Source organism: Corvus cornix, chromosome 1, assembly GCF_000738735.6.
Source record: "Corvus cornix cornix isolate S_Up_H32 chromosome 1, ASM73873v5, whole genome shotgun sequence".
Taxonomy (NCBI): Eukaryota; Metazoa; Chordata; class Aves; order Passeriformes; family Corvidae; genus Corvus; species Corvus cornix.
Genome location: NC_046332.1, coordinates 41982303 through 41991688, shown reverse-complemented (window position 1 = coordinate 41991688; position 9386 = coordinate 41982303). Strand labels below are relative to the sequence as shown.

The 9386-nt window shown below is 36.7% G+C and overlaps 1 long non-coding RNA gene across 1 annotated transcript; it reads right to left on the bottom strand.

The window, feature by feature from the left end:
- Positions 1–2635: 2635 nt before the first annotated feature.
- On the bottom strand, positions 2636–4170 carry LOC120410147. Its single transcript, XR_005602111.1, has 3 exons — positions 3789–4170; positions 3449–3537; positions 2636–2759 (listed from the first exon to the last, which is right to left on the bottom strand). It is a non-coding gene; the product is annotated as an uncharacterized LOC120410147 (long non-coding RNA).
- Between the last annotated feature and the right edge of the window lie 5216 nt (positions 4171–9386).

Genomic DNA, 9386 nt, shown 5'->3' with positions numbered 1-9386 from the left:
TTGAGTAATGAATTTCCTTAGGTGTGAGTTTCACAAGAAGTGCAAATAATCAAGAACTGGTATTTCTTTGTACAGCCTTGAAACAAAAAAGTTTGATTTGCCAGGCCCAAAACTTCCTGTGAGTCAGGTCACTGAAAATGTTGACTGTGTGAGAGAGAATAATCCCCTTACTAAGACAATTCATCAGGCACGTGGCCCTCCAAGGAACCTAATTATATCAGCCTCCTGAAAAAAATGCTGCTTACCATCGGACTCGTTTGCTTGTTTTGGTTTATTTTTGTTCTGTTTTGTGTTTGGTTGTTTTTATTCTCTTACTGTATTGTTCATGCCTACAGAATTTTCCTCTTGGTAGGGTAAAGACACAATTTTTTCTATAGATCCCCTTGAAAACATGAAAATTTTTCTCAAGTAGTTGCTCATAATTGTTGATGAAGTTACTTGCCTTAAAAGCTATTCCTGCAGGATAAGATTTGAACGGTAGGTAAAGAAAAAAACATTTGCAAACAGAGTATGTAATAGGCTCCAAAGGAGAAGATGAGGTTTCTTCTGTGTGGAAGAATCTGGGAAGGCATTTACTGAACCATAATGGGAACAGTTCACTTGAGGTTTCATCTGGAAACTTTCACCCTTTGTAAGAATGTCTGGGACATCAGCAGCTCACTTGTAAAAATGACTGGGAGACAGACGAGACAGGGAAGATTTCTTAAGATGTACACTGAGTCCATGGACATCACTTGAACTCAAACAAATACAACACATTTAAAAGCAAAATATATAAATGCATTCTAATACAACCTTTGCACATGTGCTCATGGTGAAGGAGACCAAAACGCCTCTCCAAGGACAATTTTCTAGCTGGTAATGTGTTCTGGCTGTCAGCTTGGCAGACTTATGATGAAAAGTGGCAATCCTCTCTTGTTTCAAGCTGCCATTCCCTCTTTACCTTACATTGTTCTGAGGCAAGTTTTTCCTCAGAGGTAGCAATGAAAAAGGAGTTCAAAAGTTGAAAATAAAAGCTGCCCGGGGTATAAAATATTGAGGGTGATTTTATTTGTTATTCCTGAGGGGTAAAACATGTTTCAATTGTTGGCCATCACTGGTCAAGTGTGTATACAGTTACATACACCTCTTCTGATTACTTTTTTTCATTTATTTCATACTGTAATGACTAAATTTTACCAGGTCAAACCTAAAAAAACCCACAAAACCCCAAACCACTTTCATTGATGTTCAACCACAGTGTTTACCTGTATAATGCACAGGCAGAGGGTGTGCAGAAGTCTCATAGTTTATGATCACCTTGGGTAGTCAAACATCTTTATTTAGGCTTAAGACTGTTTTTCATTTTCATTAATTTCTTTATGCATTCAATTGTGGCATCATGTATGATGAAAGAAAATGTTTGTGTAATATGTATCCCAGGTAGATGTGAAGCAATGTTCTAAATACCTTCAGGCTCCTATGAAGGGACTGGACTTGTAACTCTGAGAGGAGTAGCAGCTGGCTGTTCCTATGTTAGCACACAGTGACAGACCAGTTGGAGTGTACCATCTGTAAGGAAAACAACTGGCAGTAAAGTTCTGGAGTCTTTTTTTTCAGTTTGGCTTTTTGTTGCTTTTTTTCTTTCTTTACTTCAGGCTAATTCTACTTTGGCCTGGTGGATTGAGTGACCATTGGTTGATGGAGTGTATCAGCCATTCTTCTGGAGCTCCTCATCCAGTTTAGTTTCATCTAAGGTGGTACAGTTCAAGATCTCCAAAGACCACTCCTTGAGAATCCAGAGAAGAGCATGAATCTCACTTTGGAAGCACACTGCTGATCCATTTTATTTAGATCTAATCCATTAGTCCAGTGTTCTACATGATACCAATTATGCATTGGTACTGAGACCTCTATATAATATTTCAGGCCTGTTCTTACGAAATAAATCAATTTTCTCTGATACTCTGCTATATTCTCTTTTCACCACATTCAAAATCAAGAAAGTGTCAAGTGAACTGGATTGATACCCTCATTGATGACTGGGGCCTTTCTATTTCTGGAAAGGAGATAAATGGCATTTTCTTAGGAAAAATTCTTATAAAAGAATTGGCTTTTTAAAATTTTCATCAGTTTCTTTTGAACCTTTTGAACCATAATTTTTTATGAAGCATATTACAGATCGGTAGTGCATGGAAAGATTAGTCAGAAAACATTTAGAGCTAGTTAATGAACACTACTTTACAGAGTTTTTATTTAGTAAAATTAGAGGGCATTGCTTTAGTCTGTGTAAAGGACCTATTATCTTGCAGCTAGCGTCCAATAATTTGTCTTACATAAGCAGTTAAAGTTAGTAGGGATCTCAATATAGCAGTTTGACAGAAGTGTTAAATATAGGTATCATCTAAACTCGCTGGAAATGGGGATTGTTTTTCCTAAGAACACAGTCCAAAAGTGAACAAAAATGAAAGGGAAAAACTTCCAGCAGGCCTTCTTGGCTCAAATCATAACAACTATGTTAATCAGAGCGTTGTTTTGCACCGCCTGCAATTGCCTTTCAACAGTCAGTACAAAAGTCAGCAAAGCATAAGCATTCATGTGACAAGAATAACTCCCTTAGGAGTAGAAGCTGAAGCTGACCTGAGGAGAGGACATTGCACAACTGCAAATGTAAGTACTTGGGGAAGGTTCGTAGCGTGGTAATTTTTGTAAACGGCTACAGGTATTTGTGTCCAGTTCTCATGGAGAAGTATGTCATTTGTTCCTGTGCACCATGCAGTCTGAAGTGAAGAAAGAAAGAAAATATGAGTTATCAGATGACTGTCACATATTTTTACTTGAACAACACTATTTCAGATACCCAATTATTTATTTTTTCCCTCAAGTCTCTTCAGCTCCTTGGTATTACCAGAAATCCCTGATCTTAGAGATTGCTGACCTCACTATTGTGGGGCCATGCAAACTGATCAGATCAGAGACACGAATGAGTATCTCACAAAAGACTGGGGGGCAGAGGCTTAGAATGGTGAGGAATGTTTTGCTGGAGCTCCTTGATTGTCTCTAAGCTATTGAGTGGATTTTATAATAAGCTCAGAGAATATTATTTTTTATATCATAAATATATTAAAACACAGTTGCCCTGCCAAATCCAGATGAGAACAGCACTGATCCTGAATTGGCTGCTGTCAATAAACTTGTGCTGTATACTCAGTACTGTGATGCATCTTAGTGCCTGAAATGAAAATTTAAAATCCATAGTAAATAAAGCAAAAAGAATTTGCAAGGCAATATAAATACCATGTTCAGAGATGTTTGAGTAAAAATAGCAAAAAGAAAGGGCAAGATAGTAAAATAACCTATTCAGAGACATTTTAATAAAATTAAAAAAGGCATAGATAACAAGCTAGACAAAAATGAGGCATATCATCTATGATGAGGTAATTATGTTTTAACGGATGAGGTGGAATACCTATTCTGAATATGATGGAAGTATTCCAAGTTCCCATAATAAATTCACTGCTCCTTTTGCACATGTAGTTGTTTCAGGCAGGAACTTTTCTAGAATGAAGAGATGGGCATTCAATCAAAACCAAGACAACAGATAAATAAGAAAAATTACAATCAGAAATGCAAATTTTCAGAAGGAAAGGTGGTAGAAGTAGAAAAGCTGAACAAAGGAAGACAAAAGAAGTGTTCTGGGTGGAATAGACAGCAATGTTTTACCAATTAAAACAGCTTTTAAAATAAAAAAACAATTCTGATGAAAACACCAAGAACCTTATTAAATAATACTTGAGGAAAGAACCTACCTTCACTTTATGAAAAACTCTGTGGCATTTATAAGGTATGCAATTTCTACACTTCATACACAGAGGAACGTCAAAAGTATGTCGTCTCCTGTTGATGGTCCTTTACTGCTTAAATAGTGTCTGGCTATTCTTAGGTGAAACATAAAAGCATGCTGAAAAGCAGTCCCTGAAGATCACTTCTGCAGGAAAGATGAACACTTGTGTTTGAAACATATTACAGACCAAACTGAAGAACAGGAAGACACTTATAACAATATGAGTTCAAGAGCACTTCTGTCAATCAGCTTTCTCGGGGCCACTTTCCCAAATAACAAAATAAACTTTTAAATCAGTAAAAATTAAAATAATTGGTATTTTTTTCCTTTTTGTTATGATTGATCCAGGAGTTTTTCTTTTTCTCTCTAAGCTATTGGAATATGATACCAATAACATTTTTAAAAAAAAATCTAAATTAAAGGTGTTAAAACTTCTTAATCAAACTATATATTTATTAATTTAATTAAAGTCTGAAATCTCTTTACAAACATATTATCTTTGACTACAATTGTTTTTTTCCCTAACAGACTCCTCTTGGTTTGTCATTTGCAGACTTCCATTAGAAATGTGCCCCTTAGACTTTCTCTGAAGACACTACTGAATGTTCCCATGACAATTTGCAAAAGCAGGATCTTCTTTTGGTCTCTGTTTTTGACATTGGGCTTTAACTGCATTATTACCTAGTAAATGGAGCTATTGTTAGAAATTACTGGAATATGACAGGCCCTGTGACAATTTCTGAGACTTTAAAATGCACTTGTTCAACTTCAGACTGAGAAAAAATCCTGTTTTTCTGGAGAAATGATCAGTGTAACAACATCTATTTTTGTTTCAAATTTTCATTAAGACCTCTCCCTGTGTCTTCAGTAGTGATCAGAGGGTCTTCCTGGAAAGGCATAAACCTTTCTTTGGCTAACATCACCAAAATCTGAGTGTCTAAGAAAAGGTTGCCTTTGCAACCTTTCTTTTCCACAGTGCAGAGGAAAAAGCATTATTTAGCAAAAATATTGCTGCAAGTCTTTCACACTTTACTATTCTTCTGCTGGGAAGCAGGTTGCTTTCAAAACTTTCTAGCAATTTCTCTTAAAAAAAAAAGGTGACTTGTCAATAATCTTTTCATTGAGTAAAAGCAAATAAAAAAATAACAAGATGAAGGTTTCTCTTGCTCATTCAGTTGATCCCTAGGTACTTGCTGGGGATAAAAGGAAGCAAGGTATACAGAAGGAAAAATTTATTAAATGTTTAGCATGAGGAATGTCTCAGCACATCCAGAAGGCAATCTTTCTAGGGTAATTTGCAAGAGTTCTGCCCTGAAAAAAAATACAGAAAATTAATTCCTTATGTTATTCTCAAGAGATTAGGGCTTACTTGGAACAGGGAGCATCCCTGCAAACTCTTTACTAGTCAATGGATTTAGGCTCCAGTGTGATCATAGAATAAATCTGGCTTTAGGTTTGTGGTATGAGATCAAAAGAAAATCCCATGAAATGAAGTAAGAAGCCAATTTAAACTCATTCTGTATGGTCAGTTTTGCTCAAAAGATGTTGCTGTGCTGACTTTGAAGTCTCAGGCTTTCTTCTGGAACAAGTTTCAATGCATTATCTCTTTTCCTACATGCCTGAAAATAAAAGGGTTTAAACACTGTATTGTATGCTTCAGTGCTCTTTTGAAAAAATGCCAGCAAGCCTTTCCTCCTGCCCTTGCCTGCCCTCATTCTGGATAAAATTTGTGTTTTGAGTTATCTGGTAGCACACAGATGCAATATCAATGGCTATTGAAACATGGAATAAAGGTATAAAAATTACTATTCTTGCTATATTCTCAGGCTTTTTTCAAACTGAACTAAGCAAATGCCTGTTTATGAGGTTGGGGGACTATAGGTAATGACTCTGCATTGTCAATTTTTTATATTTTATCTTCAGTTTCATTCATGAGTTCCGTGACTTCCCTCTTTTGCTTGTTAATGAAAGCTAGGATTAAAATTTTTCCAGCCTAGTGATGTATTTTTTGTTAGTGCTGCAGTCTCTTGACTAAAATAGGGTGCTGTGTGTGCCTTCTCCATAGTGCAGAAAGAGACAGGTAATGAGAAATGGCCAGCAAATGAGGAAAGAGCTAATAAGCACTGCTGCCAAGCTGACTTCACAAAAAAAAAAAAAAAAAAAAAAAAAAAAAAAATTCTGTCTTTTAAAAACTGAATAAGGAGAAAAAGTGGTATGAGTGCTACAGCTGGGGTTGTCAGAGAAAACCCACTTCAGAAAGTAAAACATACTGCAGATATAAGGCTTTTTTTTTTCTAACTCATCAGAAAGGAGTTCCAAAAAGAAAATGCAGACCTCAACAAATAAGTAGTCAAAAAGAGAGAGAACCATCTGTTGTATCCCTTTTTCCCCCTCCAAGGGTAAGGGAAGACCTTCATAGTCTGAGTCAGAAACCTACAAATAGGAGACCTATGGAAGGGGCTTCATTTCCCACTCCAGCCTGGAGAATTTAAAACAGGATGGGTAGAGAAGACCTAAAGGAAGAAGGAGAGCATGAAAAAGTAATAAAACCAAACGGATTTCAGAATTATTTTAGTTCGTCTTTACAGATATTTGAGGATGCTATTTATAGAGAGGAGTATTTGCAAACTAGTGTCAAAAAACATATGTTAGGAGATGCATCCATGAATGCAAATTTCACAGGAAAACCTGTAATTTTGCTAAAAAAGGGATGTAATCACGGGTCCACCAGTTTGCAGTTAACTAATGTCATCAAATGAGTGGATTTCTGCTGAGAAAACACATTTCTTGAAAGATCAGAAGACCATTTGAAGGTATTTTTTTTCAAGACATTTGCCATTGTCTTGAACAGTCTTTAAAGATTATAATAATATGTATTTTCTGGAAGCAGTAGTCACAAAAAAGGGTAATATTACTGAAGTGTGAAACAATCAAGCAATGAGCATTGCTGTGTGACTGTAACCTCCATTTCACCTTGAAGCTTCTGTAGATGAAATTTCAGAGCATAATGAGATTAAATATTTTTCTTGAAGAGCTTTCAACTTATGTCCCAGAACTACAACCAGGTCCTACAGGGTGACCTGATTTGAAGCTAATGGAACTCTGCAAGGATGCCAAGGTCACTCCTTGCCAAGCCTCTGGGAGAGACTCAGCCTGTGTCAGGTCTGACAACAGGAGTGATGACAGTAGATGAAGCAACCCTGAGGCAAAGTCTGAATCAAAATCAGGTCGCGTGTAAAGGAATCATTGGGGTTGCACTTTTTGCATCAGCTGAGAATCTGGTCCTCAGGGAAAGAAGGTTAGTGGCAGATGGCAGAGGTTCTGTGGATCGACTTCGGAAGGGCAGCAAAGCCACATAGCAATGATGAAGATCTTCGGAGTCAGAATGAAAAAAGTGAAATACTGGATCTTGATTTGACACACTTTTCATTCTCCTCTTCTTTCCCTTCTAGTACAAACCTTTTATTTATTTCATATAGTTTTGCTGGTTTTCACTCCAAGATCTATTTAAACGTAAATACTTAGATGGATGTTAAAAAAATGTGATATCCTTCACATTGAGCTCAATTAATATGTAAAGTCTTTCAAATGGTACTGCTAAAACAGCAAGGAAAAATAGAGTCTGCTGCAATGGACTTAAATGACAGCTCTGCAATGTGGTCAAAATCTGTGATAGTGATATTTGAAAATGAAGGTTAAAAAGTGGTAAAGAGCATCTATTTTTCTTTTTTCCAGAGTAGAGTAAATGAATATCATATCCCCATCCTTACAAAGTACTAAACTAATGGTATTCAATTAAATCAAATCCTCTTGAACCCTAGATGACTAATTAACAGGAGTAATTACCAAGCAACTATCTCCTATTACAAATCTGCATAGCATGGTGCAAAATCTAACCTTGAATAGTTTGCTAAGAAAAAAAAAAAAAAAAAGTTCTGTATTTCAAATTACATCCAGTAGGCAGATAGCAAGGACACTGGCAAGGGCATGGAGCCTGGCAGATTTGGGGAATCCAGTAGGTGGAACGCATCAGCAATGACACTGAGTTACTTCCTGACAATAAGCCCATACCAGCCAGCTAAAGAGGTGAGAGCAGCTGAAACCAAAATCCTTCCCTATAAGGTGTTTTCTCTGAAGAATAAAAATAAAAAATATTACGGGAAAGCAATTTGAGTCCTGTATGGTGTCCCTTTCTTGGGAAGAGTTTTTACATTCAGTTGGACAGCAGTACTAAATTCATCATAATCTACAATAGCTATTTAATGATGAGGCTAAGGCTGCTATCAGAGGCACCTGTAAAAGTGGTTTTGATGTTCTTAAGACTACATCCAAATAGAATAATGATCACTTTCTCTTCTGGGGTATGCTATACATGAGGTCTGAAGCACATGAAATAATAGGAACACAACTTTGCAGGCACCACGAGATGCCTTTGTCAAGAGCACATTATATGCAATCATACAATGTGAAATCAAGGCCTGAATGAAAAATGTAGGTCTGCCTCAGGAAAACTATGGTACCAAAAATCCCATTGTGAACACTGGAAGCCAGGACAGAATTACAATTAACAACCAAAAAACTGTCAGGTAAGATCTTCCCTTCTTTCATTTTTTTCTCCCTCATATTAAGTCTTTATCCTTCCCTTGTGAGATTTAAACTTTAAAGACTCTTGCTTAGAGTCTGCTTCCCACACTAATTACAGACACTAAGCATCTGTTGGAATGTCCTCTGGTTATCACTGGAATTTAAACTACCACCATTCCCCACAGTATAGTAGTTAAATCTTAGTGGTTTAAGTCTATATTCGCTAGTACTTAGTATGCAGTGAAACAGTAGATGCATCTGAAATATGCAGCTGAGTTCTAACACACTCTGATAATGAAGGAGATAAAGCAATCATTCACAGGTCTTTTCAAATGAAATACCTCATCTCTCTATTCAGATACACAACTTTTAATTAGTGTTTGCCTGAGAATTGTCCATACACTACAAAATCCTCTCCAACTTTTGATTTACAAAGGTAAAACTGAAAGAGAAATACCAGCTCTCCCTTCAGCCAGCTTCATTCTTCACATCTGTTTGATAGTCTCTGAAAGTTGTTTGCTTTCCTTTTGGAACTGCATAGTGATTAAAGAAAGCCAATTTGCTCAGAAAACTCAGTGGTTTGTCTTTCTGATATCTCTGCAAATTTTATTCTGCTTGTAGAACTGGAATTCTCAAAATATCCAATCTTGGCTTTTCTGTTTTATTCAGATAGGGAAACAATCAGAGCTCTATTAGTTTGCTCAATTCCAGTTCTATTCCTTGGAGTTTATCTGCTTTACCTGAGTGTGCAATCTTTCAAAATAAATGTTCCTAGCTACCAGCCTATCAGGCATTAGACACTGCGTTTTGGATTTGTTGTTCAGTTCTCCAGCTTCCCTCACTCCCAGCTTAATTCATTATCTCTGTACGAAGCTCATTCATGTCCTGCCATCACTCTAGCTCTTTCTTATGCTGTTGTGAAATGTTGTGGCACCTTCATTTTATTTGGACTGGGAGCTTGACTATTACAGGGACCATG